The 27,359-nt window shown below is 35.7% G+C and overlaps 1 long non-coding RNA gene across 2 annotated transcripts; it reads right to left on the bottom strand.

The window, feature by feature from the left end:
• Positions 1–3,641: 3,641 nt before the first annotated feature.
• Positions 3,642–22,792, bottom strand: LOC124988929 (uncharacterized). Of its 2 annotated transcripts, XR_007109521.1 has the most exons (4): positions 20,728–22,792; positions 20,529–20,635; positions 20,329–20,405; positions 3,642–3,742 (listed from the first exon to the last, which is right to left on the bottom strand). It is a non-coding gene; the product is annotated as an uncharacterized LOC124988929 (long non-coding RNA). The 2 variants fall into 2 exon arrangements; XR_007109520.1 differs by lacking the exon at positions 3,642–3,742 and having other exon boundaries at positions 19,612–20,405.
• Positions 22,793–27,359: the final 4,567 nt, after the last annotated feature.

Below are 27,359 nucleotides of genomic sequence, written 5' to 3'. Positions count from 1 at the left end.
TGTTTGTGTGTGTGTGTGTGTGTGTAGTATAATATTCTGCTCCTTGATACACACACACACACACATACACACACACACACACAAATATATATGATCAGAAGACGAACTTAATGGTTTCACCAGGAGACGTGCAAAATGTTCAGAGCAGTGTTGCTTTAATAGCAAATAATAGAAACAGCATAAATATCCATTACACTACCAGAGTACAAATAACTGAAATTAACCCATTTGTGGAGTATTAGACAACATCAAAAATATACAACATTGATCAACCTTAGAACCACAAAAATGAAGAGAAAAAGAGGAAAGTCGCAGAAGGCTACAAAAAGTACGACATTTTAATAAAGTTCAAAATCAAGACATATAAAACCACATATTCTTTAGGGATACATAAATATGTGCTTAACAGATTTTTTTTTAAATAAGGAAAAATTTAACACCAAATTCTCTCCAAAAATTGAATGACATAAAGAACTATGCTGGTAGACTAATGGTATTGGCAATGTTCGATACAGAAGTAAGATGGTGAAGTCAAAACTGCAATTCATGGTGTTCATGGTATAAACCCAGGTTCTGCAGGGCCTTACTTTGAACTTTTGGGTTCTGATAATCCTGATCTGTTACATGCACCCACCAAAGAGCTGTTTTCAGCAGTTACTTTCTCTTTAGGATACCACAGTCTCCTCTTTGTGCCTCTTCAGCCCTCTAACAGCTATCTGTGCAACCAATTTCCCTATGTCAAATTCTCTGCTGAGATACCCAATGTAACTTCACTAGCATCTCCAACAAAAAATAAAGAAAGAAAAGAAAAGAAGAAGAAAAATGATACCCAGTGTTTACATCTTATTCTTGACTAGAACTTGACTAAGAGATGTATCTATTTCCTTCTAATAGTGGTCAGAGTGCTTCCTAAGGACAAGGCACATTTCTGATTAATTTTTGTTTCTTCAGGTCCTAGGGACAGAACCTGGCCCAAAGAAAATATGTATTGAATACATGAGTTAATGATGAAGCTAAGGAGTAAAATATGAGCAATTCAACCAAAGCAACAGAGATGAAGATGAGAGGAAAATCAGGACTATAAAGTTAATGAGAAGCCAATTTTCATTTCAAATCAAAAGACCAGAGTAGGATATTGGACATACTGCCACTTTTCCATTACTATCTTCAAATAGTGTGGCAGTGAAAATCTCTGTTATGAAATGCTCATTCCCCAAAGTTCAACAACAATTAACTCATGTAACACAACTAAGTTTCAGCAAAAAATGAAAAAAAAATATGACTAATGTTCTTGAGTTTATGATAAAATTTGAACTTATAATTATGGAAAGAAAAGAAGAAAAGCATCAATAGAAAATTGGTAGATTTCACTTTGATTTTTACCTTGGTAGAAGGAAAGACAAAAAAAAAAAAACAGACAACTCTTAAAGGGTTTAAAATCATTTTTATGATTCAATAAACTGCTGATCCACAGTTAATTATCAGAAGTTAATTGGGAAGTCTTGATATCCATCCCTCCTCTGTTACTTACCACAGCCAAAGTTTCCCCTGAAAATTCTATTAGAAGTTCTCAAAATTATTACTGTTCTTAGACCACAGATTGAATCTGTCTTCTGTTTATGGATTCTTCTCATTCCACACTTCTATCCCTATCACCCCAATTCCTATTCCTGTTCATTCTCTGTATTGAACTAGTAAGGCAGGTAAAATGTAAATGTGTCTCTTTCAGATAAAGAGTAATGAAATCTAAGAAAATTAGAGAAAATGAAAGCCAACATAATAAATTGACAAGTTTGTAAAATATGTACCACATTCTCTGTCACAAAGCATATGATTAACAAGTTGATGATGGTCATTCCTGCTGTGGTGGTGGCTACTGATACTGCCTAGGTCATTTGCAAGTAACACTATTGTAATGAAAAACTATGGAAAAACTAAAACACATGGCCCCTGCGGTCAATGAGCTCCAAGGATGACATAACCACCACACCACACAGGGAGACAAATTGCAGCAAAGGGCAAGGCACTGCAAATAAAACTCTTTATCACTTCAAACATGGCACCTAGTACAGATAACAAGCCAAATGCATAGCAAATGCAAACTACAGATGTCAACCAGAGGTAGGGAATATATTGAACAAACCATCTCTCTCATTTAAATAAAACGCAAACATTGAAAAGATTTACCTTGAAAGGGAGTGGCTACTCCACTCCTGGTTGACTTTCTCAGTTTCACTGATCCTGTCATCCAGTCTACTCTCCTGAATGAGGAGCATGGTTCAGGGGTCAGATTTGTGTGCACATGATTGTGTCTGAGTGCCAGGTGCCTGCGTGTGCTGTACATCCAGTAGCGCCACTGTCAGGTACATCAAAGTTTCAGTTGCTTGCTCCAGATCGCTCCCATGTGAAGAGTGCCACCTTTAAATGTACCACATAGGAACCACCACTTCTTTGCCTCAAGACTTTTTGCTAAAGTTGAAGAGTTATTCTCAAGAACCTACAAATCCTAAGAAACTTCCTGTTCTAGGTGATATATCTTCTCTCTTAATTGGCAATTGGCAATAATGAAGCAGGCGAAACTCCAACCTCTCAGACCTAACAACCTTGCAGTGCATTACTCATTTGATTGAGTTGTATAAAAATTACATACAAATAGGAAAAGCAGAAAACCACCCCCCCCCCAAAAAAAATAAAACAATTTCAGACATGGCCAAAATCTTTGATCATCCTCTTCACTGTCAAAAGTGTCATCTTTTGATATTTGACAACCAGTAATATAAGGTGAGATGTATAGTAGACATTTTGGTGGAAAAGATGAAATATGCTGATTTCTTTCTGGCAAGGCCTTTCACTCTTTCCTAAGTATGGCCATCCAATCATTAATAACTACTGAGTTCTTACTTTACATTAGATACTATTCTAGGCCTTTAGGAACAAGGTTGACAAAAATCCAGTCCACACAGAACTTCTACACTTATATAGAAAGACTAAAAATAAAAATAAATAAATAATAAGATAGTAGGTTAGGAGGAATAAATGCTATGGGATAAAATAGAGCATTTAGGGAGTAGGGAGGATATTTGAGACAAGAATGGTTATGATTTCAAATAGGGCAGTTAGGGTAGACCTCATTAAGAGGTTAGCATCTGATAAAGATCTGAATAAGGCGATAGAAACAATCATGGAGATACATCAGGGGAAATGTCCCAGGGAGAGTTAATAGTCAGTTTAAAGCCCTGAAAAGGGAGCATGCATAGTCTGCTGAAGGATCAAAAAGTGGGCCCTGGTGGGAGCAGAGTGAGCAAAGGGAGGAGCAGAAGAGAATGGCAGAGAAATAATGGCAGATCAAATTTTCCTGGGCTTCATGAACCATTATAAAGATTTCAGATTTTACAGAGAAGAGGGAATCCAAGGATTATGGGGACCACTTGGAGGTGGGGAGTAGTGTGAGGGACTAGAGTGGAAGAAGGGATCCATATAAAAGACTATTGCAGTGGATGGAGAGAGGAAGGGAGCTCAAACCAGGTAGCAGTAATAAAGGTGATGAGGTATCAGATTCTGGGTATATTTTGAAGGTAGAACGAGAAGGATCCATGAGATGTAGGGTATGAAATAGAGAATCAAGGTTGATATGAAGGCTCTTACCTCAAGCAACTGAAAAGGTTGAGTGAGATGAGTCCATAGAGTGAGATGAGGACACCCGCACATATTTGGGGGGAAGCTCAGGGCATCTGTAGGACAACTACAAAGAGGGAGAGGTCTTCATGAGAAAGGGAAGAAAACTGTCCCTTCTTACATCAGCCATACAGTCAGAAATTCATTCTGTGTTTCTTAGTGTTTGTCTAATGCAAATTCCCTACCTCTCATTCAACCTTGAAAAAAGAACCTTTTTAAAGAAATATAGGCAGGAGGAACATGGTGTGTCTCAAGGGTTTTTAAAATTTTTATATTTGTTCTAATTAGTTATACATGACTATAGAATGCATTTTGACACATCATAGGTAAGTGATTATAATTTCTCATTTTTCTGTTGGTACATGATGTAGAATCACACTGGTCATGTACTCATATATGTACATAGGGTAATGATGTCAGATTCATTCTACTATTTTTCCCTACCCCCACACTCCCCTCCCTTCACTCCCCTCTGCCTAATCCAAAATAACTCTATTCTTCCCTAGCCCCTGCCCTTGATTGTGAATTAGCATCTGTATATCAGAGAAAACATTCGGCGTTTGGTGTTTCAGGATTGGCTTATTTTGCTTAGCATGATTTTCTCTAGCTCCATCTATTTACTGGCAAATGCCATAATTTCATTCTTCTTTAAAGGTAAGTAATATTCCATTGTGTATATATACCACATTTTCTTTATCCATTCATCCAAGGATACCTAAGTTGGTTCCATAGTTCAGCTATTGTGAGTTGAGTTGCTATAAATATTGATGTAGTTACATTACTGTAGTATGCTGATTTACATGCACCTCAGATAGAGCATTAATCTCCAGGATACATAAAGAACTCAAAAAACACCAAAAAAAGACAAATAACCCAATCAATAAATGGGCTAAGGAACTGAACAGACACTTCACAGAAGAAGAAATACAATTGATCAACAAATATATGAAAAAAATGTTCATCATCTCTAGCAATTAGAGAAATGCAAATCAAAACTTCTCTAAGATTTCATCTCACTCCAGTTAGAATGGCAATTATCAAGAATACAAGCAACAATAAATGTTGGCAAGGATATGGAGGAAAAGGTACATTCATACATTGCTGGTGGGACTGCAAACTGGTGCAACCACTATGGAAAGTGGTATGGAGATTCCTCAGAAAACTTGGAATGGAACCACCATTTGACCCAGCTATCCCACCTCTCAGTGTATGTCCAGTTTTTAAAACTTATTAAAGACTCACATGACTGAAAGATATCAGACCAGTTTAACCTTTGCAATATTTTTATTTTATACTTACAAAAAGGAATGAAAACTTAATACTCTGTCTTGAAGGTAATGTGTCTCTTTTGGTGGTGTTTTCCTGATATTATATAGCTACTACAGCTTTTGTTTGATTAGCATGGCTTTAGTTCCTATCCTTTTACTTATAACTTATTCCTGTCTTTATACTTATAGCATGTTTCTTATACACAATGTATAATTGGCTTTGTTGTTGTTTTTGTTGTTGTTGTTGATATTTTCTTATCTAATTTGACAATCACTGCCTTTTAGATATCAAGATCATTAATACTTAGTGTGTTTAGTAATAGTTGCTTTAAGTCTACCCCTTGTTACGTGTTTTCTATTTATCCCATCAGTTGCTCTTTGTTCTGTTTTTCCTCTATTTCCGACTTCCTTAAGTTTGGGTATTTTTCAAGATTTTTGTCTTCTTTTTCATTGTCTTATTAGATAAGGTTTTTTGCTCTGTTCTTTCAGTTATGGCTTTAGGGTTTGTACTATAACTTATTACAGTCTACCCTTGAATGACAATATACAACTTCACATATAGCATAAAACTTTATGATAGTGTGTTTTTATTTATCTCTCCCCTGAACTTTTTTGACTTTCCTCATAGCTCTTACTTCTCCTTATATCATAAACCACCATACACATTATTATTTCTGCCTTAAATGGTTAATTTTATCTTATAGAGATTTAAATGTCGTATTTATTGACATACTCAGTGTCCTTCATTTTGTTCTACATATCTAGATTTCCATCTGTTATCATTTTTCTTATGCCTGAAAGATGTCCATAAACATTTCTTAAGGTATAATTCTGATAGTGATGAATTCTTCCAGGTTTTACATGTCTAAAAATGTCCTATTTCCCCATTGCTTTTAAAATACATTTTCATTGAGTATAGAATTCAGATAAACTGCCAAAATCCACTTGGGTTTCTCCCTGCCCTGTGCTGTGGCCGGAAACCTCCAAGAACTAAGCTGAGACTATTGTAGGACTTACTTCTTTACATTCTCATCGCTCAGAAATCATGGTTCTTTCACTGACTGATGCCAAAGTCGTGAAAATTGTAATCTCATGTTTTTAATAGCTTAGTACTTGTTTGGGGTGGAAAATTAAACCTGGTCCTTCCAAATCAGGTTTTTTAAGACATAGAAAAAAATTAGGCAAATTCTATCAAAAATGACTACTCAGAGCTATTTCAATTGATGACTTGTTAAAGAGTGGCCAAGGGAAAAAGAGAGAAATAAAAATTGGAAATCATGTTGATTCTTCAACTAAGGAAAGACACTGCTCACCTCCTATTTGGTTAATTAACTGTAGTTGTCCAAGTGGATTCTTTATCTTTCTATTGAAAATTGAGTTGAATGTAAACTCAAAGAAGACCAGGAGAGAGAGAGTTTGATCAGATTTTAACACAAATTTTCCAATGAAATAAACATTTTTTCTTTAACTGGGAGGTTACAATGTTTCCCAAACCTTTTTAATTTATCTCCAGCAAAACAAAGAGTGACCTACACCCAGATTAAACACTAGTAATGAAAGGTTGTATGCATCTGTTGATTTGATGAGAAGGTAAAATAATTATATTTTTAATGAATAATAAAACAATACTTTATGCACTTGTCAAGAAGGGAAAAAAAATACCCAGCTATTAAATGCCTTTTAATCATGGCTATATTTTCCCAAGAAATGTGAGCTTTAATAACAGAGCTTTAAGGGGTAGTATAAAACATATGTTTTTGAATTAGAAATACAAGACTAAATTTATGAAATAATCTTCACAGTAAATAATACTTTTTCAGCAAAGATTCATCCTATATCTCTGTTGTAGGAAAAGGACATCAACTTCATCTCACATAGTCCATCAATCAGCTTTGAAATGCAAATTTTGAGAGATAACAGAGATCACATCACCTGTGGAAAATATCTTATCAATGCTATGAAATTTTCAATAAAGGTAGGAGTTTTAGTCTATAAAGATTCTTCAATTAATATATATATACATGCACACATGTATTAAATTCAAGAATAACAAAATTTCTAGGAATAATAGAGAGCACAACCCAACAGTATTAATAACTATTGTATTTTTAAATCCTTCTTGATAAATTTCAGCTTCTTTACTTAAGATACTGTCTACACAACAAATGTGGAAAGAGGCATGAAGGATATCCATTGATATAAAATTAAGCTGAAAGATACTTTGGCCTCAATTATCTAGATATTTTGAGCAAATGCCAGATGGTTTCCTCATTCTTCACTTCCTTTGCAAGAAACAAACAGCTTATGTCTTCTTTTCAGGAAAAAAACTTTGCTTCCATTATATTACTGACAAATTTCAAAAGTATAAAATGACTTGGAGATGAATCATCATGTCTAAGAGACAAGAGGTTTGAATAGTTTTCCCGTCAAGATGAACTTCTTGGTGGTTTCAAAACAAAGTTCTGGCACTTTGAATTCCAGGATAACAGTGTCTGACCCACACCAAGTGGAACTTTAGTATCTGTAACTATCTAACCCGAAGACATATCTTGGGGTTTATGGGTTCTCTTTCTCTCCTCTTGTCATCTAGCATGGCACCAAGTCTCTGATCCTCTTTTCCACCTTCTCTGTTATGTCTAGACCCTCCTGAGCAGGCTGGCACCAAGTCACTTTGACTACCCTTCCTCAACCCATTCTTATAGCAGGATTTCTGTGTTGATGGCAGAAAAGGGGAAGGAAAAAAAAATGGAAAAAAAGGAAAAGTAGGCCTGTTAAATAAGCAAATGCCATGATTAAAATATAGTCAAATTAAATGTTTTGTGTTATATAAATTAAATTAAGATGTACCAATTAAATTTTTCAAAATTCAACGTGTGATGTTAGAGATAAGTAAATCCAGCCAATGCACATGTTATAGATGTCTATTCAATTGAAGCTCTTATATGTCAAAGGATTCTAGTAGCAATTACTTTCAAGGAAAAAAAAACTAAAAGTTTTTTAAATTAACATTATAATTCCAAGCTGATATCCTCCAATGTTTAAGAGATTAACAACAAATAATTCCTTATATAAGTCCAATTCATTCTATCATCTAAGGAGGGTGTTCTGTATCCCTGGAAGGCCCATCAGGATGTCACACTGGTAAATGTACACTGCAGTAACCTAACATTGTTATACAGCTAGGAATGTCTGGTAACAACTCTATGAAAAATATTAAATCTAAAATCATTTCTGTCATGATCCCGGAGTAGTCTAAACCAAACTGTCAAACTTTCTTTTTAGGAAAACCCTTGCTTCGCCTACAGTTCTGCCTGTGACCCACTGTGCCTCCCATTAGGGCTAGACCACAAAGCAGTCTCCTTAACTTTCTTAATAAATGTGTTGATGCCACCACACACATTTCAAAGAGATGTCCTCTGTCCTTAATCCACAGTGGAGCATAACTGATGTACTCCAGGCTTGATGGAGTCACCTTGATGCTTTGGACACTGTGCTGCACTCAAAAGTACAATTGACAATTAAATTTAAGAATGTTTTGGTAGAGTGCCCTGGGTTCAATCCCCAACACCGCAAAAAAAAAAAAAAAAAAAAAAAAAGGAATGTTCATTGGCCCGCTTTTTGTAGGTCCAAGTTCTAAACAAAAGACATTATAAGAATGATCCACATTGAACACACTTTTGTATGTATGAAATAGTTATTAAGGATGTTTGTCCATTCAGTAATTCATGTTACAAATGTAACAGTTACTAGTGTTAGTTTAGGGAACACCATCTCCACTAAGTGTCTATTGTATCTTCTTTTCCACATAACCAGTGGGTAATTTGCATCATCTCCCTTTTGCCTTAGCTGCCAGAAAGCTCACAGACTGATTGGGACCATAATCATAACCACCGTACATTAGGGTTATTGTTTTTTTCTTCTTAAACTTCTTTTCCTCTTTAAAGAATTAATATTTTATCATAGTTGTCCCTTTGTGAGCTGACATAATTTGCTTCTAGTAAAACTGAAAACACATCCCTGTCCTCACTCCAAGCTTACACAGGTGCCCAGGGTACACAGGTGCCCAGGTTTGTTCCCATTTAGTCACATGTACCCTTTACCCTCCCCATGTACACAAGTTTCTATCATTTTCCTTGCAGACAGATACGTTGTAGAATTCTCACTATGAAATAAAATTCATACTTGATCCCACATGCCCTAAAGTTGTGTCCATTTATCTGCTTCTCTTTAATAGTAAAACTCCTAAAACTAACAATATAAGTTCACTGTTTCCAATTCTTTTCCATCCTTTCCCTCTTGAATCCACTCTTGCTAAATTTCATCCTTGAAATCCCACTAAGCCAGCACTCTTTAGGGTCACCCCTGACTCTGTGTTGCTGAAGCAACCAATCCTCAGTCTTTAACCCCAAGAGTAGGTAGAATAAGGGAGGCATTCACCTCAGGTGTGTATTTTAAAGGGGTGCCAAAAACTAGTGTTTTTATGCAGTATTTTAAGTGAAGTGTTTTAATGCAGTATTTTAAGTGAAAATAATTGCAAAAATATCATGATAACATATCAAAATTTTAAATAAAGAAAAGACTGGCCAGGTCAAGACTAGGTAGGGCAAGAGAAGCAAGGTGAGTCCTGTGAGTATACTGTCAGTTCCTGCCTTAATTATGATGCTTTACCAGGTGTATCAGTCAGCTTTTCAATTCTGTGACAAAATACTAGAGACAACAGACTTAAAGCAGCAAAGATTTGTTTTGGCTCACATTTTCAGAGGTTTCAGTCCATTGTCAGCTGACTCCATTTTTTTCTGGGCCTGTGGTGAGGCAGAACATCGTGGTGGAAAGGAACTGGTGAAGCAAAGTTGCTCATCTCATGGCAGCAGGAAAACAGAGAGAGAGGAAGGGGCAAGGAACAGCATATGGCCCCAAGGCACACCCGCAAGGACCCAACACCTTCAACTAGCTTCCACCTCCTGTAGTTTCCACCTCTTTCCAATAATCCATTCAGCTGTGACTTGCAATAGATTAATCCATTGAAGAGGTCAGAGCCCTCGTTATCCTATCATTCCCCAAATCTGAACATGGCTGCCTTAGGGACTATACCTCCAACACATGAGTCTTTGAGGGACACTTCATATTTAAACTATAACATTAGGGATTTTTTGAATTAATTTTTTATCTGTACATATTTATTTATTTATTTATTTTTATTTTTGCAGACCACATTTTGATTCATTGTACACAAATTGGGTACAACTCTTCATTTCTATGGCTATACACAATGTAGATTCACACAATTTGTCAAATCACACGTGTACATAGCATAACGATGTCTGTCTCATTCCACTATCTTTCCTTCCCCTTCATTTCTCTCTACACAATTCAAAGTTCCTCCATTCTTCTCTTACCTTCCCCAGCTATTATGTATCATCATCCACTTACCAGAGAGACCATTACACCTTTGTTTTTTGGGAATTGGATTATTTCACTTAGCATGATATTCTCCAACTTCCTCCATTTACCTGCAAATGCCATAATTTTATTCTTCTTTATGACTGAATAATATTCCATTGTGTGTGTGTGTGTGTGTGTGTGTGTGTGTGTGTGTGTATCACAGTTTCTTTATCCATTCATCTATTGAACGGCATCTAGGTTGGTTCCACAATCTATCTATTGTGAATTGATCTGCTATAAACATTGAGGTGGCTGCATAACTGAAGTATGCTGATTTTAAGTCCTTTAGGTATAAACCAAGGAGTGAGATAACTGGGTCAAATGGTGGGTCCATTCCAAGTTTTCTGAGGAATCTTCATACTGCTTTCCAGAGTGGCTTCTCCAATTTGCAACCCCACCAGCAATGTATGGATGGACCTTTTTTCCCCACATCCTCGCCAACACCTATTATTGCTTGTATTCTTGGTAATAAGAATACATTCTAATTGGGGTGAGATGAAATCTTAGGGTGGTTTTGATTTGCATTTCTCTAATTACTAGAGATGTTGAACACTCTTTTATATATTTGTTGATCACCTGCATATCTTCTTCTGCGAAGTATCGGCCCAGTTCCGTAACCCATTTATTGATTGGGTTTTTTGTATTTTTGGTGTAAAGGTTTTTAAGTTCTTTATAAATTTTAGAAATTAGTGCTCTATCCGAACTACATGTGGCAAAGATATTCTCCCACTCTGTAGGTTCTCTCTTCACATTATTGATTGTTTCCTTTGCTGAGAAAAAGCTTTTTAGTTTGAATCCATCCCATTTATTGATTCTTGCTTTCATTTCTTACACTCTGGGAGTCTTGTTAAGGAAGTCTCCTCCTAAACCAACATAATGAAGATTCAAGTCTACTTTTTCTTCTATTTGGTGCAGGGTTTCTGGTCTAATTCCTAGGTCCTAGATCCATTTTGAATTGAGTTTTGTGCAGGTTTAATTTCATTTTGTTACATATGGATTTCCAGTTTTCCCATTACCATTTGTTGAAGAGGTTATCTTTTCTCCATTGTATGTTTTTGGCACCTTTGTCTATATGAGATAACTGTATTTATGAGGGTTCGTCTCTGTGCCTTCTATTGTGTACTATTGGTCTACCTGTCTGTTTTGGTGCCAATACCATGCTGTTTTTGTCACTCTTGCTCTATAGTACAGTTTAAGGTCTGGTATTGTGATACCTCCTGCATCACTCTTCTGCTCAGGATTGCTTTGGCTATTCTGGGTCTCCTATTCTTCCAGATGAATTTCATAATTGCTTTCTCTATTTCTATGAGGAACATTATTTGGATTTTAATTGGAATTGCATTGAATCTGTTTAGCACCTTTGGTAGTATGACCATTTTGACAATATTAATTCTGCCTATACAAGAACATGGGAAACCTTCTCATCTTTTCCATCTTCTGAGGTTTTCTTTAATTTCATTTTTTAGTGTTCTGTAGTTCTCATTGTAGAGGTCTTTCACCTCTTTTGTTAGATTGATTCACAAGTATTTAGATATATTTTTGAGGCTATTGTGAATGGAGTAGTTTTCCTCAATTCTCTTTCAGAGAATTATTAATAGAAATGCATCACTTATTAATAGAAATGCATTAGATTTATTCATGTTGATTTTATATCCTGCTACTTTACTAAATGCATTTATTAGTTCTAGAAGTTTTCTAGTGGAGTTTTTTGGATCCTTTAAATATAGATTCATGTCAACAGCAAATAGTGATAGCTTGATTTCTTCTTTTCCTATTTGTATCCCTTTAATTTCTTTGGTCTAATTGCTCTGGCTAGTGTTTCAAGGACAATATTGAATAGAAGTGGTGAAAGAGGGCATCTCTATCTTCTTACAGTTTTTATAGGGAATGCTTTCAGTTTTTCTCCATTTAGGATGATGTTGGTCATGGGCTTAGCATAGATAGCCTTTACAATGTTGATGTATGTTCCTACTATCCCTATTTTTTCTAGTGTTTTGAGCATGAAGAGGTGCTGTATCTTATCAAACACTTTCTGCATCTATTGAAATAATCATATGATTCTTAACTTTAAGTCTATTGATGTGATGAATTACATTTATTGATTTCTGGATATTGAAACAACCTTGCATTCCTGGGATGAACCCCATTTGATCATGGTGTATTATCTTTTTAATATATTTTTGTATGTGATTTGCCAGAATTTTGTTAAGAATTTTTGCATCTATGTTCATCAGGGATATTGGTCTAACGTTTTCTTTCCTTGATGTGTCTTTGGTTTTGGTATCAGGGTGATACTAGCTTCATAGAATGAGTTTGTAAGGGTTCCCTCCTTTTCTATTTCATGGAATACTTTGCAGAGTATTGGTATTAGTTCTTCTTTGGAGGTCTTGTAGAACTCGGCTGAGAATTCATCTGGTCCCAGGCTTTTCTTGGTGAGTAGGCTTTTCGTGGCTTCTTCTATTTCATTGCTTGAAATTGATCTGTTTAAATTGTGTTATGTCCTCCTGATTCAGTTTGAGAGGATCATATGTCTCTAGAAATTTGCCAATGTCTTTGAGATTTTCTATTTTGTTGGAGTATAGATTTTCAAAATAGCTTCTAATTATTTTTTGTATTTCAATGATATCTGTCATGATACTTCCTTTTTTCATCACGAATTTTAGTAATTTGAGTTTTCTTTCTCCTCTTTGTTAGCATGGTTAAGGGTTTATCAATTTTGTTTACTTTCTCAAAGAACCAACTTTTGTCAATTTTGTGAATAGTTTCTTCTGTTTCAATTTCACTGATTTCTGCTCAGCTTTCATTTATTTCCTGTCTTATACTACTTTTGATGTTGACATGTTCTTCTTTCTCTAGGACTTTGAGATGTAATGTTATGTCATTTAATTGTTGAATTTTTATTATTTTATTGAATGCACTCCATGCGATGAATTTTCCTCTTAGTACTGCTTTCATAGTGTCCTGGAGATTTAATATGTTGTATTGTCATTCTCATCTACCTCTAAGAATTTTTTTTATCTCCTGCCCAATGTCTTCTGTTATCCATGCATCATTCAGTAGCATATTATTTAGTCTCCAGGTGTTGGAGTAGTTTCTGTTTTTTTATTTTATCATTGATTTCTAGTTTCATTCCATTATGATCTGATAGAATACAAGATAGTATTTTTTTTTTTTTTGTATTTACTAAGGGCTGCTTTGTAGCATAACATATGGTCTATTTTAGAGAAGGGTCCATGTGCTGCTGACAAGAAAGTGTATTTGCTTGTTGATGGATGGAATGTTCTATATATGTCTGTTAAGTCTAAATTATTGATTATTTAGTTCTATGGTTTCTTTGTTCAGTTTTTGTTTGGAAGATCTATTCAGTGGTAAGAGCAGTGTGTTAAAGTCACCCAGTATTATGTTGTGTTCTGTTTGGTTCCTGGAATTGAGAAGGATTTATTTGATGTACATGGATGTTCCATTGTTTGGGGTATAGATATTTATGATCATTATGTCTTGCTGATTTAGGGTTCCCTTAGCAGTACGAAATGTCCATTATCCCTTCTGACTAACTTTGGCTTGAAGTCCATTTTATTTGGTTTGAGGATGGAAACCCCTACGTTTTTACTGTGTCCACGTGTGTTGCATGTTTTTTCCCCTCCTTTCACCTTTAGTCTGTGGATATCTTTTTCTATGAGATGAATCTCTTGAAGACAGCATATTGTTGGGTCTTTTTTTAAAATCCAATCTTCCAGTCTATGTCTTTTGATTAATGAGTTTAGGCCATTAATATTCAGGGTTATCATTGAGATATGATTTGTATTCCTGGTCATTTTGGCTTATTTTCTGTTTTTAACTTCCCTTGATTTCTCCTTTGATAGGCTTTTCCTTTACGGTAGTTCCTCCCTTTGCTGACTTACATTGTTGTTTTCATTTCCTCCTCAGGGAATATTTTGCTGAGAATGTTCTTTAGTGCAGGATTTCTATTTGTAAATTCTTTTAACTTTTGTTTATCATGGAAAGATTTTATTTTGTCACCAAACCTGAAGGTTAGTTTTACTGGGTATAAGATTCTTGTTTGGCATTCATGTTCTTTGAGAGCTTAAAACATATTGTTCCAAACCCTCCAAGTTTTTAGAGTCTGGGCTGAGAAATCTGCTGATATCTGAATTGGTTTCCCCCTATATGTAATCTGATGCTCTACTCTTACAGTCCTTAAAATGCTATCTTTACTTTGTATATTAGGCATTTTCATTATATGTACCTTGGTGTGGAACTGTTGTAATTTTGTACATTTGGTGTTCTGTAAGTCTCTTGTATTTGATTGTCCATTTCATTCTTCATGTTTGGGAAATTTTCTGATATTATTCATTGAACAGATTGTTTATTCCTTTTGTTTGTATCTCTATACTTTCCTTAATCCCAATAATTCTTAAATTTGGTCTTTTCATGATATCCCATATTTCTTTGAGGTTTTGTTCATGATTTCTTGCCATCTTCTCTGTTCAGTCAACTTTATTTTCAAGATTAAGTATTTTGTCTTCATTGTCTGAGGTTCTGTCTTCCAAGTGATCTTTCCATTGAGTTTTCTATTTGGTTTAATGTTTCCTTCATTTCAAGGATTTCTGTTTGTTTGGATTATTTTTTCAGAATCTCTATCTCTTTATTGAAATGATCTTTTGCTTCCATGCATTTGCTCTTTTAACTGTTTATTGGAGTGATCATTCATTGCCTGCTCTCTTATCCTTTGCTTTGTGGATCATTTTAATGAACTCCTTTTCTGACATTTCTTCTACTATGCTGTTATTGAATTCTATTAATATAGCATCTTGGTTTGTTTGGGACACTTTCTTCCCTTGTTTTTTCATATTGTTTGTGTATCTTCCCTTCTAGCAGTGTGGATCTGAGGTATTGCAGTTCCCCCCTCAAGGCTTACAATGACCCTGCAGGTTTCCAATAATTCACTTTTAAGGGGAAGATCAATATTAGCAGCACCCAATACTCAGCACAAACCAATTAGCCCCTGTGAAGATGTTAATAGTATTGTCATAATAAACAGAGAGGATGAGTTCGATTATTATCTACAGAATAACCAATAGGTTTAGAATGAGGTCTATGAGTTCTAATGGTATATAAAAAGGATGGGAAGGGGCGTAGGATGTAACTGTTAATGGGATAAGAAGAGAGTTTATAGAGGTACTAGATCATAGGAAGAGTGAAATTGGAATCAAAAGAAGTTTGTCATTAGCATGACAAAAGGGAGAAAGAGACTCTGAGGAAACAGGTAAATAAAAGGAAAACAGAAAGAGTAAGAAAAATAAAATTAAAAATTTTTAAATTTAAAAAGAAAATAAATCTACAGTATAACAGTCATACACTATTCAATCCTCCCAGTGTTCAGAAGCCTTATGCATGAGAGGTACCTGACAATGAGCTTCTAGTCTTCAGCAGGTTTCTCAGGATGGGAGCTGCCCCACCTAAAGATGGCAGCTTCCACTTCGAAGGTAATCCAATATGGCTGCACCACCTTCCGGAATGTGTTGGTAGATGGGGAGCTGCAGTGCAGGGAAGGGGGCAGGCCAGGATCCTAAAGAAGTTCCCACTATATTCATTTTTATTATTGCATGCAGATATTAATCATCTTGATGACTGACTGTCTTTGTGCCCCCTTTAAGTTTAACACCCAAGGCAAGGGACTTACTCTGCTCTCATCATGATAGCATCAGTCCTAGAAGAATTCACTTTCTTGACTCACTTTCTGAATTTGGCATCCAGGGTACCCATTGTCTCCTTTCTCTTCTAATCTCATTATTACTCCTTCTTGGTGACTTTTGTTGGTCCCTCCTCTCCTCCAGCCTCTAACTGCTCAGAGCTCAGCTCTATGATGTCTCCATCTGTAAGCATTCATCTCTCTACATGACCTCACCAGGCCCATGGATTTAGATGTCACATAAGCCCTGACAACTTCCAAGTTTTTATCTTCAGTCCACACTGGTTCCCTGAATTCCTAGCTAGGTATAACCATTTCACATTTAATGTGAACAAATGCCACTTTCTATTTTATCGCTTATACTATCTCCCCCTATAATTTTCTGCTTCTCAATAAAGAGCTATTCCATTCTTCCCAAAACTCAAGCCAAAAACTTTGAATTACTTTTATCTTCCCTCTTAACACTCTCAGTTTATAAATGATCCAACAGCAATCCCTGTTGGCTCTATCTTCAAAATATATACAGAATCCATTTCCTATTACTATTCTAATCCAAGTGACTGTCAGGCCTTGCTCAAACTGATTACAGTATTTTGTAACTGGCCTATTTGCCTCTTTCCTTTGTTTCCCCTCTAGTTTACTTCTTAAGAAAGCAGCCAAAGTAATAACTGTTAAATGAAAATCCTATTATGCCTTATGCTGTTAAACCCTCCAAGAATGCCTCATTCACTCAGGATAAAATCCAGAGCTTGTAATGAAGCCTTGAACATGGGTTTTCATATCTGTAAGCCAGGTGCAGTCATGCTCGCTGATAATCCTAGCTATTTGAGAGACTGAGGCAGGAGGGTTGCAAGTTCAAGGCCAGTCTCAGTAACTTAGTAAGACCCTGCCTCAAAATAAAAACTAAACAGTATTGGGGATGCAGCTTAGTGGTAGAATGCCCTGAGTTCAATTCCCTTTTATTTTAGTCAGGTTTTTTGCCACTGTGACTACAAGATCTAATCAGAATAATTGTAGAGGAGGAAGAGTTTATTGGGGGCTCACAGTTGCACAAGTCTCAGTCCATGGACAGCAGGATTCATTCCTGGGGGACTCGAGGTGAGACAGAACATCACAACAAAAGAGTGTAGTGGAGGGAAGTGGCTCACATGATGATCTGGCAGCAGAGAGAGAAAGAGACATCACTTGCCAGATACAAAATATATACCCCAAAGCCATGCCCCTAATTCCCACCTCCTCCAGCCACACCCTACCCACCTTCAATTACCACTCAGTTAATCCCTATCAGGTGACTAATTCACTGATTTGGTTGAGATTGTCACAATCCAATCATTCTTACATTGTCTCACATGTGAGCTTTTGGGGGATATCTCACATCTAAACCATAACACCTTTACTGAAGAAAAAAAAGTATCTTTGGATGGATGGATGATGGAGAAAAAAAATCACATATTCACTCTAAACCATTCACATTTCTGTTCTCAGGCTGCAGGGGTAGAAGAAATGACAAGATTTACTGTGCATACCTGAACCAACCACTTAAACACTGCACCCTCTTCTTGTAAGCTTTTATTGTAAAATTATCTTAATTTATTTTCAAAAAGATAAAACAAAAAAATAAATTGGCATTAATACAATGATCAGCACAGAAAGCTTCCAAACCCCTTTTTGTTTTGCCCACATTCCTGACCTTGTGTGCATAGAGGCCATTTAGAGTGGCTCAAAATAAAGTCCTTCTACTCTATTGCCACCTGCTTCCTATAGCTGTAAGTCCCATCTGTTCCTATAGAGAATCATCTCTGAGCTTGTTTTCCATGAACTATTTTCTCTGACTCTTCTCTATCACTTTCTTTATTCTTCACGGAGAATCCCTTGTTTTTGTCTAACTAGCAATGATTTTACCCTTTCTCCTTACCAGGTGTGGCCCCAATTAAATACGGGTGTCCATTCTGCCCATGTGACTCAAGGCAAATCCTGATTAAGAATACAATTAGGATAATGTTGCCTCCTTTCCTAGCAACTGTTTATCACTCAGCTCCAATCTATGGGCATGGTCTGCTGGGAACTTTCAGAAAAGTTAATCTTTCAATAAAGAGACGGATGCGATGAAAGATTTTTCTACTATTGGACATTTTGCTATCTGCATGTTACACCTGGGAACCTATCAGGCATTTTTGTAACCCTGAGGGAATCTATACAGGGACAGATCTAGAAATAACTGATAAAAAATGATGGCAAAAAAACTGGGTTCTTAATTAATCAATGAGCTCATGAATTAATATTTCATTTACCCTCTCTCAAGATTTCTTGATATATGGGATAAAAGGACTTTCTTACTGTTTACACATTGGGTTTGGAATAGGAAGTCATTATTTGAATCCTACTTGATATAGACAGCCATACAGAGTATTACTGTATAACATTTTAAAGAGATGGAAATTTTAACTGCCTTTATTTTATCATTACATGCTGTATTCAAGTATCAAATTATCACACTGTACACAATAAATGTGTATAATTAAAATTACAACAGTCCAGTTGTACACACAATTGCATATAAGATAAGCTCCATATTACACATATAAACTTCTATCATAGAATAGCCCTTTTCAGCCTCCGTGAACTGCTTCCTCAAAATTAAATCCCCAGAGTGGGGCATCTCATGTTGAGTTACCCATGTTAAATTTCACATAGGGCCCTGTCTCTTTGAGACCCCAGAAAAAGAAAGACACCTGCTTCCTTGGTGAGGCCCAGAAAGAAACTGGTTTACATATATAAACCCATGGGATTGAAATAACTAAAGTTTTATTATACATAATGACCAAAAACAGAACTATTGCTTATTATTATAAAATGAGATCTAAGGGAGAAAATTTGCCTTGAACTTTGTAGGAACTTTACAATCAGTTCAATGGAACCTCAACAGAATCTCACAAATAAAAATAAAACTGTTATAAGACATTTAAAAGAACCCCTACAGATATGTGTAATTTGAATCATTGTGATATTTTTTAAGTTTCAGACATTCTGAAATTTCCGAATCAAAAGTATTATAACATAACTACTGAATGCCTCAATGACACTCTTAAATGTTTATTCTCCCATAAAGTATGTACTTCACTGAGGACTATTTCTTCTTTATAAAATTCACTTTCCAAAGTTGAATCTCTGCATAGACTCCCTTGTTATCACTGGATTGCTGCTGCAGTCTAGTTAAAATAGTGAAATTCTGCTTTACTTCCTCCATTTTTGGTCCGCTGTAGCTTTAATTCCAGCCTGGTGTTGGCAAGGGTTGGGAGTTTCTTCTAGAGTTTGGCTAAAAACCCTCACTTCGGAAACCTCCAGACGGACATCGCAGAGATTCTGCTTCTTTATTTTTCAATTTGTCATGCCATGCACAACCTCACGGATGCACGGAACATCAGTACAAAATGTAGAAAAGCTATTTTGCTTTTTGCCTTCATATACCTTTGTTATAATGAACTGAATTGTTTTTCCACAGGCAAAAGTTTTCCTAAAGTAAAACCATACAAACTAAAATAGAATAATTTAAAGAGAAATTTTGCATTCATATTTTTACAGTTTCCTGCATAAAAAAAAATAGAGGATGTTGTGAAGTCTCCAGAAAAACAAAAAAGTCTAACTGGAAAGGCACTTTTGAGAAAGCCTGAGGTATGTCCAAATTACATGGCAGTACATATTTCAAGGTTTAATCATTATGGGTCACATTATCAAAGAGGTCTCCACCCTGAATTACAGAATTATATTCACTATTATTATATTTCATGATAATGATAAGTAAATATACATAGCCCAATTATGTTAAATGGATATTTTAAGAGACAAAAGAATCATGATTAAAAAAAAACAGTTTCTGCAGAATATCCTTTTATTACAGGTATGCAGGTCATTTGAAATTTTGAGAATATAAATACAGGAAAGTACTTTTCTTCCTATCTTATAATTGTTCACTTGCAAATATTTAGAAATTCATGTGAGTGGTTTATAATATTAGAAGATACAAAAACATTGTGAATTCTCTTCTAAAATAATGAAAATAAATAGTCCTAGTTCTGACCTTTTCCCCCAGTTGGGAGGCATAATATATTAGTTTAAATTAGACAGATCCGACAGACCTAAATTTCTACCCTCGCTCTGTCACCTACCAAACTATGACACAAATCCATTAACATTTGAGACAGGTTCTTCATCTATAAAATGGGAAGAAGGATCATCACTCCCCACACTCACTTCCATCACAGGACTTTTCACACTGAATTATAATCATCTGGTTACTTGTCCATTTCTCCCATGACATCATAAGTTTCCTGGAAAAAAGAAGAGTATCTTAGTGTCTTTAGAGCAGTGGTTCTCAATCTTGGCTGAACACTTTAATCACCTGAGGAGCTCTTCAAGCTCCCAATGCCCAAGCCCCACTCAAACCACTTAACTGATTATCTCTGAGGATCATCTGAGATGCCGTTTTTAAGCTTCCCAGGCAATTTCAACATGAGTCAAGGTGGTGAACTTCTCCTGCTTTGGAGCCTTAGCGCAGTACCTGACACACAGGAAGCATATTAAATAAAAAACATGAGTAAATTCAATCAGCAAATGAGTGAAAGCTGTCATAGACCACATTGTAATACTTACATCTTTGCCCACTAGGCTGAGAGCTCATAGGCAGTGAGAACCACAGTCATATTTACTTCTGTCCCTCCTCTTCACACAGTGTCACTATCCTTCACATCCTCAATATATATTATGAGCTCAGCATTTTGTTGAAAGAGAATAACATGAAAAAAAATAGAAAAGTTTTCTTGATTAATTAACATTTTCTTTAAGTAGATGAACACAGTAAGAAAAGACTAGACTTTGTTTATAAGAGTTAAGCACACCATCCACAGAGGACAAGTATCACAGCTCAGTCACCAATGTTAACAATGCATTGTTTACTGAATGATCATATCTTATGAAACTGTTTGGAGTATCCTGTAACCTGCCTCCAGTTGCAGTGAACACTTGTTCTTGTTTCCTGCTGCAGTGTGAATTAGAAAAGGTTTTCTTGCTCCCCTGGCCTAAATAATGCTGGAGCATTCCTGAACTCTACAAGACAAAGTCAGAGTCTCATTTTTTGGGAGGGTGAAATGTTTATCAGGTTTATTCTTTAAATCTTTTTATTTATTCTTTAACTCTTTCTTAAACCTAGTGAACAGTTTAAAACTGTGTGTTTATTTCCCTATTATTTATTTACATGTCAGCAAATTCATACCCATTAAATGTTTTTTATTTAAAATATTATTTGTTTTTATTTTAACCAGAGGAACAGAAACATATTACAATGGAAAAGGGAATTAAAACACATGCATACACACACAAACCTCATTCTCTCTCTGCCCAAGCTTTGACAACCATTAAATGCTTTGATGGAATTACTTTGACACTTAAAAGGAAATTCTCACTGAAAATTCTTTATGTAAGCAGTAATAATTGGTACAAAGACAAAATAAAAATAAATATGTGTGTTTTTAAAAGGCCAAATGTAAAATCAGCCAAGTATTTGAATGACAATGATTTCATGGGTAACCATATCTATACAATAAATTGATATTTTTTGGTATAGAGCCACTGTTTCCATCTACTGGAATTTTTATATCCTATTATGCAATACCATTGTATAGATGCCTAGGATGATAAGACCAATGGCCCCACTGGACTTAATTTACCTAAGTTACTGACTTTACTGGTAAGCTACAGGATAGATCCAAAGTTCTTTCTGATAAGTATATACTGAGAACTGAATATTCATCCTGTATAGAATCTGCTTTTGTACATAACAAAAAACACAAATCTCATACACACACACACACACACACACACACACAGGCAATATTGACTTTGCACAGTAGAGAGGGAGTGTAAAAAATGAAAACTCAAACTGAAACTATGCAAACTGACTTTAATAACCGATAGAAAATTTTCACTAGTGGATTCTACCAAACATTTAAAGAACAATTAACACCTATCCTTCTCAAACTCTTCCAAAAAATAAAAGAGGAGGAAACTGCCTAACTCATTCCATGGTGTCAATATTATCCTGAAATGAAAGTCAGACAAAAATATCATAAGAAAAGAAAACTGCACACCAATATCTCTTTTGAATGCAGATGTAAAAATCCTCAATGAAGTACTGGTAAACCAAATCTAGCAACATAAAAAAGAAGTACATACCATAACCAAGTGGGATTTATCCCGGGAATGCAAAGTTAGTTCAATATATGAAAACCAATGTACCATATTAATAAAATAAATGGAGAAACATTATATAATTAGTGTTTATAGACATAGAAACATCATTTGACAATATTTAATACCCTTTCATGGTAAGAAAAAACACTGACCAAAACCAATAAAAGGGCTTTCTCAATTCTCAATCAGATAAAGGACATCTATGAAGAAACCCACAAGTAACTTTATTTGTACTGGCAAAATGCTGAAATCTTTCCCCCAAGATCAGAGAGTGTCAAGGATATTCATTCTCATTGTTCTATTCAACATTGTACTGGAGGCACTACCCAAAGCAATTAGGTAAGAAAAGGAAATAAAGGCATCCATGTTGGAAAGAAAGAAGTAAAATTACTTCTGTTTGCAGATAACATGCTCTCATATGTAAAAAACCCTAAGGAATATCCAAAAATAAAAGAAAAACAACTATAAATCCAACAAATAATATCTTATATCCTACAAAATTGCAGGATATAAGAATTATACAACACGAATACATATCAGTTGCATTTCTATATACCAGCAATGAATAATCCAAAAATGAAATTACAAAGACAATTTCATTTACAATAGCATCAAAAAAGAGTAAAATATTCAGGAATAAGCTTAATAAAAATTCAAGACTACTTCACTGACAATTATAAAACATTAGAAGATCTAAATCAATGAAAAGATATCCTGGTTCATGGATTAGAAGATTTAATATTAGTAAAATGAGAATACTCCTCAACTTGATCTATATAGTCAATGCAATCCCTATAAGATAAAAAAAATAGTGTGGGCTCATACTTTCCAATCTCAAAACGTGTAGTACAAAGCTATAGTAATCAAGTCAATGTGGTATTGGTATAAGGATAGACATATAGACCAATAGAGTAGAACTGAGAATCCAGCTGAATCCAATAGTAGCTGAGAATTAATGTCTGTCTGCCAATAGCACTCCTAGTAGCTAAGGCAATGAGTTGCTCTTTGAAGAGGGATTTGGACAGCACATTGTTAGGCCTACCACATTGATGGATGTGATTACATTACATTACAGAGTAGAGATTTCTGTTCAATGAAGGATGCCTTGGACAACATAGGAAGGAAGAGAAAGGGTGAAGATATCACCAGTGTTTATAACTGATAATTACTAATATCTAGAATGTAAAAAAATTCTTGTAACAATCTTAACCCAAAACATTAACAACAAATATAAATAAGTAATGTACAAAAAAGTCCAGATATTCTGATAGCATATGAGAGGATGCTCGAACATCATCAGAAGAAAGAATAAAATAAATAATGGCTATAAATCTTTATACCTATTAGATTAGTAGAAATCAGAAAGGTAGGGGGGATACACAAGTATCTATAAATAAACATACTGTAAGTTGATCATTTTGGCATTATTCATAATGGCAAAGAGTTAGAACTGAGAGGTCATAACTGGGAAAGTGGGAAAGTAAAATATGGTGGTTACACATCCTAGAGAACCATGAAGCAATTAGAAGGCACACAATAGATGTAAACAAACAAACAAAAAAAAAACAGATGTAATAAAGACATAATGTTGAATGTAAAGGTCTTTAAAAATAGGATGATATTAAGGTAGGATGACCTCCCTGATCCACATTCTATAATCCCCTCCCCTTTGCTGTGGATGGAAACTAAGAATATGATGGAATACCACTAACCTGATTATAGTATAGTTTGAGTCAACTTTTTGCTGCTGTAACTGAAAGACACAATCAGAACAACTGTAGAGGAAGAAAAGTTTATTTGAGGGTTCACAGTTTCAGAGGTCTTAGTCCACAGAAGGCCAGCTCCACTCCTTTGGGCTCAAGGTGAGGCTGAACATCATGGCAGGAGAGTGCGGTGGAGGGAAGCAGTTCACATGATGATCAGAGGGTGGTGGGGGGGAGAGAGAAAGAGACTGACTCCACTCTCCAAATACAAAATATATACCCTATAGTCACACACAATTCTCACCTCCTCCAGCCACACGCTACCACTTCAGGTACCACTCAGTTAATCCCTATCAGGGGATTAATTTACCCAATCATTTCTCCTCTGAACCTTCTTGTATTGTTTGGTTTCAAGGTTAAGGATAAGATTAGAATATTGATGACAAGAAAGACAATGGAAGATGCTTGTGAATAGACTCCACATGGAACATAAAAACATATGCTTATCAAAAGTAATCTACTGCATATGAGGCTCTCAATACTGAGGTGAAAAAGATGACAGTTTGTATGATGCCAGACAGCATCTTCCCTGGTAGGTGTTTGCTGAATGAATTCACAAAGTAGATATGATGGCAGGGATGAAGGTTATGCATTTGTTCAACAACATGGGCCTCTCATTTAGGCTGATCTGGAACTGCCATTGCAATATGCATAAACTGCCAACCACAGAAGACCAGTGCTAAGCCTTTAAGAGGCACCATTCCCTGGGGGTGCCAGTCAACTACTTTTCTGTATGTTTATTACATCAGATTTTTTCTTTCATTGAATGCAGTAACAATTTGTCCTGACCACAGTAAAATGTTATGCATTCTACAAATGAGTCTTCCTTCTCTTTTCTTGGTGCTTCTGCCAGCACCACCATCATTGATTATAGAAAACCTAATTCACTATATTCCGTGTGACATTATTTAATTTCACACAATAATGCATTTAACCAAAAAACTTAACACAACAAAAGAAGTACAGTAATAAAATCATATCTGTGGAATTCACTCCCCATCACTTGGCTGTAACTGGTCTGACAAGATGTGGAATGATCTATGGAGAATCATTACTATTCCAATTAAGAACATCCTAAAAGACAGGCTCTGCGGCCCAGGCCTGTAATCCCAACAATTTGAGACACTAAGGCAGGAGAATTGCAAGCTTAAGGTCAGCCTCAGCAAATTAATGAGGCACTTAGCAACTTAGTGAGACTCTGTCTCAAAATAAAAAAATAAAATAAAAATGTCTGGGGGTATATCTGTATCTCAATAGTAAAGTACTCCTGTGTTCAATCCCTGTACCCTCCTCCCAAGAAAAACATCCTAAAGGCTGGGGGTCTATTTCAGTGGTAGAGCACTTGCCTAGAATGTGCAAATCCCTAGGTTCAACCCCAGCATTACAAAATGAACCCATATCCTAAAAGTTTATAAAATACCATCATATGCTTTGAATCAGTGACCAATATATGATGCTGTTTCTTCCATGGTCAGAATACAAGTCTAAGAATCAATATCACTATCTCATTTAGTAACACTGGTAGAAATTTAGCTTTCCATTTTCCACAACTTTTGGTGCTGCTGATTTAGAGGTCTTGGTTGAATGCTTCTATGAGTACACATAGAAAAATGTTCCATTGGTCTGAAAGTTGGGAGGGCCATCTGGCAATTTGAGGCCTCTCATGCCTAAGCCCATAAGGAAAGAGATCACTTTAATTACTGGGTGATAGACAATGGTTAATAATAAGAATTTAGATGCTGCTTCACAATGCAGGCAGTGAACAACAAGAGGATACATTCGGGTGCTTCTTAAAGCTTTAATTTTTAAGAGTAAAAGGTAATGGAAAACTAATCACAAAATGACTGAACTGCTGAGAAGTAAAACTTCTCATGAATAGAAGTATAAGCCTTTGGTCAGGTAAAGAACTAGCTAAAGTGATAGCTAAAAGCCAAAGAAATATGAAACAGTGGGAAAAAGTTACAAATATCAACTATACCCTTGTGACCAGTTCTAAAAACATTGACATATTTTCAGCTTCACATATTTTCTTCTTACTTATTATGTATATTTCCATTTTCTCTCTCTATTGTTTTATATAAGGACAGTTGGCAGTAGTATAATTGACAATTCGGACCTTAGGTGACTGAAATAGAGGATTAATTAATTCCTGTATGTAGAAACAATGCCTGTTGGCAAAGTTGAGCCTTCTTTGGCAGGAAGGAAGAAGTAGAGGATGAAGAAGTCTTCTGAAAGATAGTTGCATCTTAGACAGAAACACAAAATCATTATTGTATAAAAGTGCTGTTAGGGTAGAAACATATTATTAAAGTACTGTCCTTCAGGTCAATTTCTCCCTTCTAGATCTTGCTTTGTAAACCATGTGTGGGACTCTTTAAATCACTTTGTCAGCTGGATCCTTGTTAAATTCTGTCAAAAAAGTGTTGTAGAGGGAGTCTGGAAGACAGAGAGAGAGAGAGAGAGAGAGAGAGAGAGAGAGAGAGAAAGGGACTTGTTCCTTTTTGCTTGCATGCCCTTCCTGTCAATGTTACAGCAATGGTACTTCACCCTGGCAGCAGCAGTGTTTCAGCCTCCAACTCTCTTTGGCACTCCCAGCAGCAACCTCATCCTACCCTGCCTCCATCAGAAGCATCAGCAACAACTGCCAATGTCTTCTGAGGTTTGAATCTCCGTTTTCAGACCATTCCTCTCCACCCTAAGGTACCTCTACTAGCTAAGTAGCACTCCCTCTTCAGAGGGCTGAATCCTAGCTCCCTGGAACCCTTCCTCCTAACTTTAAAGTACTAATGAAATTGATCTTCTATATTTGTTCCCCAGACCTACTGTTTGCTGCATTATCTCTGTTTTTCATTAGTCTTTGCCTTTTGCTTACATTAAATCCTGTATTGAAACACCTAGTATGGTTTCATTTTTGCCAGATGGAACTTGACTGATCCATACGTGATGGAGAGCTATGTGATAAGCAGAAACACAGGTTAGTTGTACACATAACAACACAGAAATCATAAGTAATGATCTATATGTAGTACTGAGTAAAAAGTAAGAAGCAAAATGGCATATTCAACATAATATTAATTCTACCAATGAAAAAGAATTCCTTGAGAAAAACAACATGTATTTTGCAAGATTATAGGTAATACATATTAGAATTGTAGTTTATAATAGACAGACAAGGATCAGAGGGAGATTCAGGGATAAAGGAAAAGGAAGGAAGGAGGAAAAGGGAAGGGAGGATGACTTGCTTTGCAGAAACTTGGGATGATAATGTGCCAT

Source organism: Sciurus carolinensis, chromosome 7 (genome assembly GCF_902686445.1).
Source record: "Sciurus carolinensis chromosome 7, mSciCar1.2, whole genome shotgun sequence".
In the NCBI taxonomy this organism is placed as follows: Eukaryota; Metazoa; Chordata; class Mammalia; order Rodentia; family Sciuridae; genus Sciurus; species Sciurus carolinensis.
This window is presented reverse-complemented; position numbering and strand designations above follow the sequence as displayed.